Source organism: Homalodisca vitripennis, chromosome 6 (assembly GCF_021130785.1).
Source record: "Homalodisca vitripennis isolate AUS2020 chromosome 6, UT_GWSS_2.1, whole genome shotgun sequence".
Taxonomy (NCBI): Eukaryota; Metazoa; Arthropoda; class Insecta; order Hemiptera; family Cicadellidae; genus Homalodisca; species Homalodisca vitripennis.
Genome location: NC_060212.1, coordinates 48,814,342 through 48,824,640, shown reverse-complemented (window position 1 = coordinate 48,824,640; position 10,299 = coordinate 48,814,342).

Sequence of the window (10,299 nt, the reverse complement as noted above, 5' to 3'; positions counted from 1 at the left end):
AAACAAGTTTATTCACATTAGGAACGATTTGTTACATTACTACATTAGTTATGATTGTAAGAACTCTAGTTAAGTACTTTTTAATCTATATAGAGTGTTTCATATAAAGTTTTTTAAAACGATTTTGAGAGAAGAAATTCCTCATTAAATAATGACCATACAGGGTGCCTATTTACAAAATAAACTCTAGAGAAAACGTTGCTGCAGTTTGTGAATCTTAAAAATAAACTTAAATTAGTTTTTTAGTGATAAAATACGGTACAGAACTGTAAACCTTAAGATTCGCATCAAGCTGTCGTAGGTATGTAAATACTTGGTCAGAGAGATTTCAGTAGGTTCGAATTTATTAATATTATAATTAACTCAAAATTATTTTTTACGCAATACGACATAGCTTTCAGGAATTGCTATTGCCCAAAAGGCCCAAAAATGAATTTATTAAAATTCATGAAAATATTGTACATTATTCAAATTATTTGATTACTGTTTGCTACTGCAGTGAAAACGCCTGGAATAGATTCCAAGCAGCTTTTGGGCATGTTTCAGCCATTTTATTTAAATTATTTTCTTTACGCTTTTCTTTATTTTTGTATGTAATATTACCTCATACACATAACGAAGAGGATTTCCAATGCTAGAAACGTTGTGCTATACCTTTTGTAATATATAACGATGGCACATATCCGAAATCCTGATTTCCGTATGCAAATTTTTGAATGAATAAAACCATGGTCATAGTTTATTAACAACCTTCTCAAACTTTTAATTTTTTTCTACTTGAAATATTTTCTAGCTTTTAACAGTATTTAAGGTTACATAAAATACATTTTCAGCATTGCAAGAACACGTCTTCCATTTCAAGCGATAATATATTAGAGCTCTTCATACAGGGTGAATTTAAGTTAGTGTCGAAAAATTTTTTGGGTGATACTACTCAGTATTATAGACCGAAATATGAAAATAAAAAATCCCTATCCCATCTATCTTTTAACTACGACCAATTTCGCTATGTTGTTAAAAAATCATGTTTTGTTTCAATAAAACTCAATTTCCTCCATTATTTTTTAATGTTTTTTTAATTCTGAATCCATTTTTGAAATCTATACAAAATTTTACATGGGAATAATGGAGAAAAACTGTCTTGAAAATAAGTTTGATACAAACAAATTGCTAATAAATCAAATTCTTAAGTTTTCGGCAAAAACGTTAAAAATATATTAGACCGGAGGAATTAAATGAAGTTAATTCTGAAGAGAGGCCAATACGACAAAAAAATTGCCCATTTTGTGGGCTTTAAAATGACATAATGCAGCGTTACGTTTATTTTCATCTTATACTGGTTATTAAAGAATCAGTATTGGAAAACAAGGTCTACTTAAAATATCACGGTGCCAAATAACCAGTCAAAATCGTGTTTAATTCAATAATAAATCAAATATAGGATAAACACATAAAGAACAGTTACAAAAAAGAATAATCATAAAAAGTAAGTAATCTACAAATGACAATCCGGAGGCAGGCAATTTGAAAGCAATTTGTAGATTACTTACTTTTTATGATTATTCTTTTTTGTAACTGTTCTTTATGTGTTTATCCTATATTTGATTTATTATTGAAATTAAACACGATTTTGACTGGTTATTTGGCACCGTGATATTTTAAGTAGACCTTGTTTTCCAATACTGATTCTTTAATAACCAGTATAAGATGAAAATAAAAGTAACGTTGCATTATGTCATTTTAAAGCCCACAAAATGGGCAAGTTTTTTGTGGTATTGGCCTCTCTTCAGAATTAACTTCATTTAATTCCTCGGGTCTAATATCTTTTTAATGTTTTTGCCGAAAACTTAAGAATTTGATTTATTAGCAATTTGTTTGTATCAAACTTATTTTCAAGACAGTTTTTCTCCATTATTCCCATGTAAAATTTTGTGTAGATTTCAAAAATGGATTCAGAATTAAAAAAAACATTAAAAATAATGGAGGAAATTGAGTTTTGTTGAAACAAAACATGATTTTTAAACAAAATAGCGAAATTGGTCGTAGTTAAAAGATAGATGAGATAGGGATTTTTTATTTTCATATTTTGGTCTATAATACTGAGTAGTATCACCCAAAAAATTTTTCAACACTAACTTAAATTCACCCTGTATAATATCCTATACTATGATAAAGAGGGTCCATACAAATGTTTTGAGAATCGCTACAAGATCACTGTAATGGTTATATTATTAGTTAAAGTAATGATTTAGTGCTTAATTTATGAACAAGTGGCCCATTGTAGGGTAATAACTAGAAGCGAGCTGATTTAGAGACTTAAATTCTAAGATGGAATAATTCTTATTCAGTCTTTATTCAAGAGGCTCACTAAGGGACGTACTGTTCTCTCGACAGAATAAATATCTAAGTTAGCATTTTACTGATAGCTTCAAGTATTGTAATTTCTTTTATTTGAAGTTATTTCTTCTCTATAAACTGACAAAATATGTTTATTTCGTTTTACCTTACACTTTGAAATTTCATAGTTTACCATAAATGTTCTTAGGTTTACTGGTTGCACTAATGAAAAATGTGTAATTTAAATTATTAATAAATAAAATTCACTCCTCCTACACTTGTTCATTTCTTCCTTGTAATCTTTTTAAATGATACAGTATGAGGAATTAAATTTAACGTGTACACATTTACTACGTGTTTTTGCTACTTAAAAAAATTCAAATAACTTAAGAAAAAACATTTTCTTCACTATACGTAGCAAAATAAGGTTTGTGTTTATGGACAGAATTTATTAGCAGCCAATCCTTAACGAATTTCTATGTATATTAATCTACGCTAAAGGTCTGGCCCTTTCATGCTTTGTACCTATGGAAATACTATTTTATTTTAATTCTTGAACAGGCACTGTATTCTTCATTTCAGCACATGTTATGACCTTTGTCAATTTTCTCCCCTATATACCGAAATATCTGAATGCCTGATACGCAATAATATAAAAGAAAGAACGAATTTTTCTGGAGACAGAAACTGAATCCATAAGATTAATAAATTACATTTAAAGAGCGATATTATCGAGAGTGAGTCTATGGCCTGGGAAGCAGTAGCAGCCACGATACTTGGGTGAGGGATGTTACGAGCAATATCCGCTTATGAAATTATATGATTCACACCATACGTGGTTTTTTAGTGAGACATAAAAAATAGCCAAGACTTTGTTCTAAAGTTATTGACCTTTATAAACTCACTATGTAAAATGCTGCATTAAATATTATACATTTTAAGTTTACCATTAGTATCTCGTATTGTTCGTTAATGTCCTTTACTGTTACATCGAAGTTTATTATCACTATTTAATATTTATATTAATAAAACTGCAAATGTTTTACTCATTTATATTGAAAAATGCTCACGAATGACCATCACCATATAGAATTCAACATATATGTCATCATGACATTGAGTCTTCCAAACAAAACGTGTAGTCAGTCACAGGAACATACATAACTATAGCACCAGAGAACATTGTTTACTTTTACCATCAACAAGGTTGTAAAACAGTGAAATTCACACAGCTAGTATTTTTTCAACTGTTTGTTTTATGTATGTGTAATACTAAGCTACTAATGAACACGTGAATATTAATTTCATACTTCTAACTGGAAAACCCCATAGTGTTTGGATGAAAGCATATACAGTATAATATATTTACTGTCTACCATTCTTATAATTATAAATACTTCAAACCATCTCTATTTTGTTTCATTCTTTAATATAAATAAACATTGTTTTCACATTAAACTTTGAAATAAAATATATTTTCTGCCGAAACTCACAACTGAGTTTTTTTATAAGACCCCTAATCCTATTATAGAGTCCTGATTTAGTGACAAATACACGAGGGGAATTATGGGCTTTAGGCTTTGCAGTCCGTAAAGTAAGAGATTAAATTAAATCTAACTCAATTTGGGAAAATTGTACAGCTTAATGTGCAAATTAAACTCATAGCAATATGATTCCGTATAGATTTAGTGAATAAATATTTTACTAAAAAGTTTTTTATTACTTTATAATTGAGATAACAATGTATCCCAATCAGTATAGTATAAATAGACCCATAACATTCCTCCACTTAATTTTCATTATTTACAAATATAATATAACATACAGAAATAATTTGATTTCAAGTTTTATATGAAACCCATCAGTTAAATCAAAATATTGTCAAATTCTTTAGAATAACTTCCTGAGCAAAACTTGTGTTTTAGGAAAAAAAATTGTTTTTAAATAAAAAATATAAATGACTCCTACATTTGGTTGTATTTCAAGTCTACCAAATTCACTTTTAAAGTGTAAGAGCTTCCTATCGATACCGAATATAAATCCTGTATGTATAAAATAATAATAACTGTGCTAATTTCAAGAAATTTCATTAATAACACAAATATTCTATGAGAATAGTATAAAAATTATACAATGTAATGTGAATTTTAGATGAAACAAATAAATGGGCTGCATAAGGAATCTGTTCTTCCAGTAAAAAGAACTAAAGGTATCTTTCTGCATGGAATTTGGCGGGTGGATTCCTTAATACATACCTACTTTTAAAATGTTAATGTAAAAATTGTAGTGTTATTCTTTTAAGAAAAGTAGTGTTAAGTACATTATGTTTAGTATGGCATTATACTTGAATTTATCGAATAAAAATTATTGTTTACCTATTTATGCTTAACATAATAAACTAAATTGATGAAAAATATAACATTTACTACCAGTATTTGTTTTTAGTTTATAATATATGAATTTTTTCGATTAAAAATTAAAATTGTTTTAAAAACTCTTCAATTTATTTTACGTATTTTAAATTTATTTAAGAGTATTTGTTTTTTTATAGTAAATAATAATTCGACCGAATTCATACTTATATAAAACAAAAATCATTACGTTCGTAATTTTTAACATATCATTAAAGGTAATTACTATGAATATTCTACAAGTAACTTCGAAGTTGAACTAGAAGTTCCAATAGCACTAAAGGACAAAGCGACTAAATCATCGCAGTTGTATGCATATCTTTTGGTATTGTATACGCTTTCCTGTATGGTCTAAACACACACGATAAACGTCCTAAAACAAGAACAAAAAATCGATTTTGAGTACCTCTGGAGCCACAATCAGTTTTACGCAACGCTCGTAATGTGCTGTACATTTTCGATCCATAAAAATATGTGTGTTTATCTTATGGTAGTTTTAAATAGCTTTTAAATATTTAAAGCAACAAGGCGATACACCCGAACCAGAAACGTTTTCTCATGCAACATCAATCCTACTAAATCTTTAAATACATGGATTTGGATTATCGATATCATAGAAGGAAAATACCGATTTAAGTTACTTGGAAGTAATTGTAAACTTCCCCTCCACCCGCTCTTAAAGGTCATGTATGGATAAGCTTTACGTTTACAACCCATATGTTTGTAAGTACTCATTTTTGAAGTATTACCTTTTAAGAACATTCACTCTCTCTGTAGAATCAAGACTGTGGTCGCCATTCTTAATGTATCTTTACCAAACTTGGTACGAGTATTCTACAAGTGAAAGACCTAGTCAGGTTCGTAGTTCGACGAAATAGGGTCATGAGCGGTGAAGCTTCAGGGTCAAATCCTTTTACTTTACAAAGGGCAATAAAAGGGGGTAACATTAATTTTTCAAATGGGAAACCTCTATTCTGTGATTAGTCATTTTTAATAACTACTTAAAAGAAACACAATGGCACTAAGAAAACACCTCAGCAATGTTTATAGCAAAAAGTGTTGGTTAATAACTCCTTACATTGGTAGAGGTAAGGTGCTGTGCACAAAAAAAGTTTGGTTTACACAGAAAAGATGTACTTTACACTCAAAAGCTTAGTTTACCTAGAGGTAGTGTACTGTCCACTCAGAGGTTTAGAACATTTGTCATAAAAAATAACAGCTGTTACATTTCTGGTCAGAAATATAAATTGCTCGAACCAGAACTGATCAGCGTATAAAACTCAATGTGAAGCCACTAATTCTACATAAGTAAGTATATCATGCTACATTTATGAGGTTAATAGATAGTTTGAATAAAAACTCGCAGTTTAGTATTATGACTTCTCTTAAGTGATAAGCTAAATGTTTTAGAACTTAAGTGGTACATTTTTAACGATAATTTTTGTACTATAACGTCACTACATAAATGAGTTTTCTATTGAATTGTTTGTTATTATTCATTCATATAATTAATAGATGGTATTGAGAGAAATAAATATAATTAACATCCATTTTCTGTTCCAAAAGTTGTATCCCTTCATCACTGTAAGTAGGGAGTTGTCGTTTAGATTTGTTTATAAGTCTGTAGTCGCAGAGTAATTAACACCCTAAGCTTAACGTGTTAATTGGTCCTTGGAATGTTGAAAGTGTTGAATGAACACTTCACTCCTAGCTGCCATTTAGAAATGAACTGTGGACTGCAGTAATATAACATGAGCTATCTTAAAGGTATTCAAAACAAAACTGTACATTTTAATATGTTAAATATATATATATATATATTGCTCCCGGCGGAGCAAGTACTTTTTGTGATTCAATGTTTATTGAAATTATATATATATATATATATATATATATATATATATATATATATATACATATATTATTGTGATTAATAGTTTTTTTTTATTTGCGCTATATTTATTTTAAGAAACTGTTTTTTTTTAAAGATTTTTATCTTTAAATGTACATAAGACTATACGTTATGGTTAGCTAATATTACAAATAATTTTCTTATGTAACATAAATATTAATTTTCATTTGTAGGCCGGTATGAAAACAAATTCAAATTTTTGGAACCGTAAATAAAATTTTTACTTCAGAGCATCTAAAACGGATTCTTTAAAATCTGAAATCTACTTATCCACTTATCTTCTTTGAAATGAACTTGCATTCAGCTAACAGCCTTGCATTGTAAACTAGTATTAACTTATTATTTTCTCAATTTTAATATCGTATGAACTGTTACACGATATCTCGAATTTTTATTTTAGATTTTGTTACAAATATGTCATAATGTTTTACACCCGCTAGTGGGTTGGTAAAAAATTTTAATTATCAATATTGCACTGTGACACTGTATATTGTCTTTAATATTATTAAATTTTTACCACAACGCCATAATTTAGCAGAGAAGTGCACCATTAGTTGCACAAGAAATTGTAAGACGAAACGAGGACAATGCAGTGAATTATTTTCTCACTGTATTGCAATATTTTAATTAATATAATAATTTAGTAATTAATAATATTTAATACGATAATATTAACAACATTTTATTAGTTGCCACTAGGATGATGCATCGCTGTAAAACTGAAAACTGCCTAAGTGGTCGTTTCAACCCTACGTCGCCGACACTGAGACATAAACACCAATCCATAGGAATAAGGAGATGTACGCTAGGAAAAGTGGGGATGAGGTGGTTCCAACCGCATTGGAAGAACTTCGTTTAATAGTCGCTGAATACATCTGAAAACTAGAAGTAAGAGGTTCTTGGTCTAGTGCAGGTAGTATACATGCTCAAACTTGACCACTTTGACTCTGTAACACCGTCCTTGCCTTTTATTGACACCTGAAAATCACGCTTCGATGGCCGCTGGGTGCTCGGACCCATACGATACATTGACAGTTCAATACATTCATGAAAGTATTGTAGCAATAAACCAAAAACCCACTATGCATATAGTACCTTAATCAGTCACTTAGGATATCAGAGCAGAATACCAGTGAACGTCCTTAATATTACAGACAAACATTTATCAAAAATTATCACCTAAACTTTCTGTGTTTGGACAAAAATTCATTAGATGCAATTTCTCGCTTATGGTAATTATGAATTCTCTCAATTGGATACTGACATTTTCGTCACATTTGTACACTACTTCACACCTATTTTCGCTCTATTAAAATTGTCAATTATTCATTGAATACAATATAAAGGGAGATATGTGGAAATCATTGTAAGTTAAACTGGTGTTCAAGGCCTCACAGTTTACTGTAATTCTGTGTAAAAGTTTTGATCTAACGAATATATTCGAAGTATATTTCTCCTGTAAATTATTTTATTTAGATTATATAGATCCCCAAATAGGGACTTATATTTATTAAAAAATAAGTTCTTTCAAATTTTCTGTTTTAAGGCAATGGATTTTATTATTATCGATGACTTCAACATTGATGTCTTGGCCACACTCAAACTGTGACCGCACTAAGTCGCAATGTTCTCAATTTTTTATTAGGTTCGGTCTGGTAACAAATTAACAAGAGTGACATATAGATCGAATACAGCCATCAAACAATGTTATAAAAGTTTTGCGGCTGATTCTAATTCTGTTCTTTCTTTTATCTTTTAGCGTAAGAAACCATAATCATATAATGTATTCGTGAGTTTAAACTATAATACTGAAAATACCCATACATTTTAAATGTGTTCCATAAAAGTATGGTTGCCTTTTTTTCATAACTGAGAATAAAAATAGGAAGAAACTATATCTCTGAAAAAGTTTTCATTCAAAATTATTAGTTCCAAATAATAGTGCTGCATGTTTCTGAGTTAGGAAAAACAATTCCCCTATTGAAAAACTCACTGTTTGGGCTATTGAACTGGAGGGTAATATAATTTAGCGTATGTCTTGACTTTTCATAACCCTTTTACTGCGTGCATTATTATAAACTGTAGCATCTGAAATGGAAAACAGATGTTCGAGGTTTGCCGCATAACTTAGTAGCAAACAGCAGGTTGCGAGCAACCTGTCAAGGTAAATTAATATTTCAAAAGGTGTCTCCCAGGGTTTATTATCTCGGACCATTTCTTTTTCTCATTTACGTCAACACGTTATATTCATTAATGCAAAATGAGGAGGTGTTTTAATATGCGGAAAATGCGACTCTCAGTTTATTTTAATACGAAACAAATACTAAGGTTACAAGCATATGCTGAACTATAGAAAACATAGAAAACTTTCAAAGTTCAATTTAAATAAAACTCTGTTAAAACCTACATGATCAGATTTTGTCTCCGTCACCCAAACATTTACAGCGTACGTAAAACAGGGCATTTGGGATTATAGATTGATAATATGGGGCAGCTGCATTAAATAAAACATTTGTTTTGTATTTAAAATAGGTGAGAAGGCTGTTTGAATCATTTTTGTAACTATTATCCAGAGAATTGCCATTGAATTGGTTGGTTTAGTGACCTTTCTCAGCCTCTATAATCTAGATGTATTTCTTGAAAGAAACTTTCTGTTTTCACACGTACTCTGTTGTTTTTATTTCAATGGGGCACTGGGATTAAAATAAGCATTGTATCATTGTTTAATTTTTCCTTTTATGATGCAAAAAACAAGTAAATGTATCATCATGTCAAATGTGCTTTGACCCCGTAATATGCGATTATATACATGTATTACCTGTATATCAAACAAGAATGTTTCTAATGTTTGTAACTGCACATGATTAATTAGGAATGCATACGTTTTCTAACAGTTTTTGAAATGAGTTTGCAATACAATTGTGTAAGAGATTTATTTTTGTACTATAAGTCAGTATATCTAAGAGAATTTATTGCTGTTTATTGCAAATAACATAATAAAAAAGAATTTAAATGAAAATAAAAGAGTTATGAGTAATTTCAATATTAATAATGCTATGGATTAGATACTCCTGGACGCTCGATGTACCATATTAAACCTGATAAAGTGTCTAGTTGGCAATTTTCCAAAGTGTTAAAAAATTGTAAATAAATATAGATATTTAATTTTCCATAGTGAAATCATTCATAAGCTGAATGTATTGAAAGCAATCCTTTATTCAACTATCACAAAACCCAATCCAATTAGTGAGGTGTTAACACACATATCTCTGCCACCGCTTTTGTAATTAATTAATTATCGACTTGATGGAGGTGTTCGTATCTAACACTATTTCCTTGATAATATGCTCATCATTAGTGAATATATTCATTATAATATCTGGCTTATTCTTAATCATTTTATTACTTTCCTTTATTTAATTATCTTAACGAAGTAGTACAATTTCCAAGCTGTTAAATAACTTAACTGCATTAAAAACTATATAAAGATCACATCATCGGATTTGGTTTGCGTGAATGGAATTAAATTTTGTAGGATTCTTAAAATTTACTTAGAGATTTTGCCTTGCCTAAAATTTCATCCTCGTTATTTGACATTCTTCTACATAATTAGTCTTTTATCGTGGATGTAAGGACAAA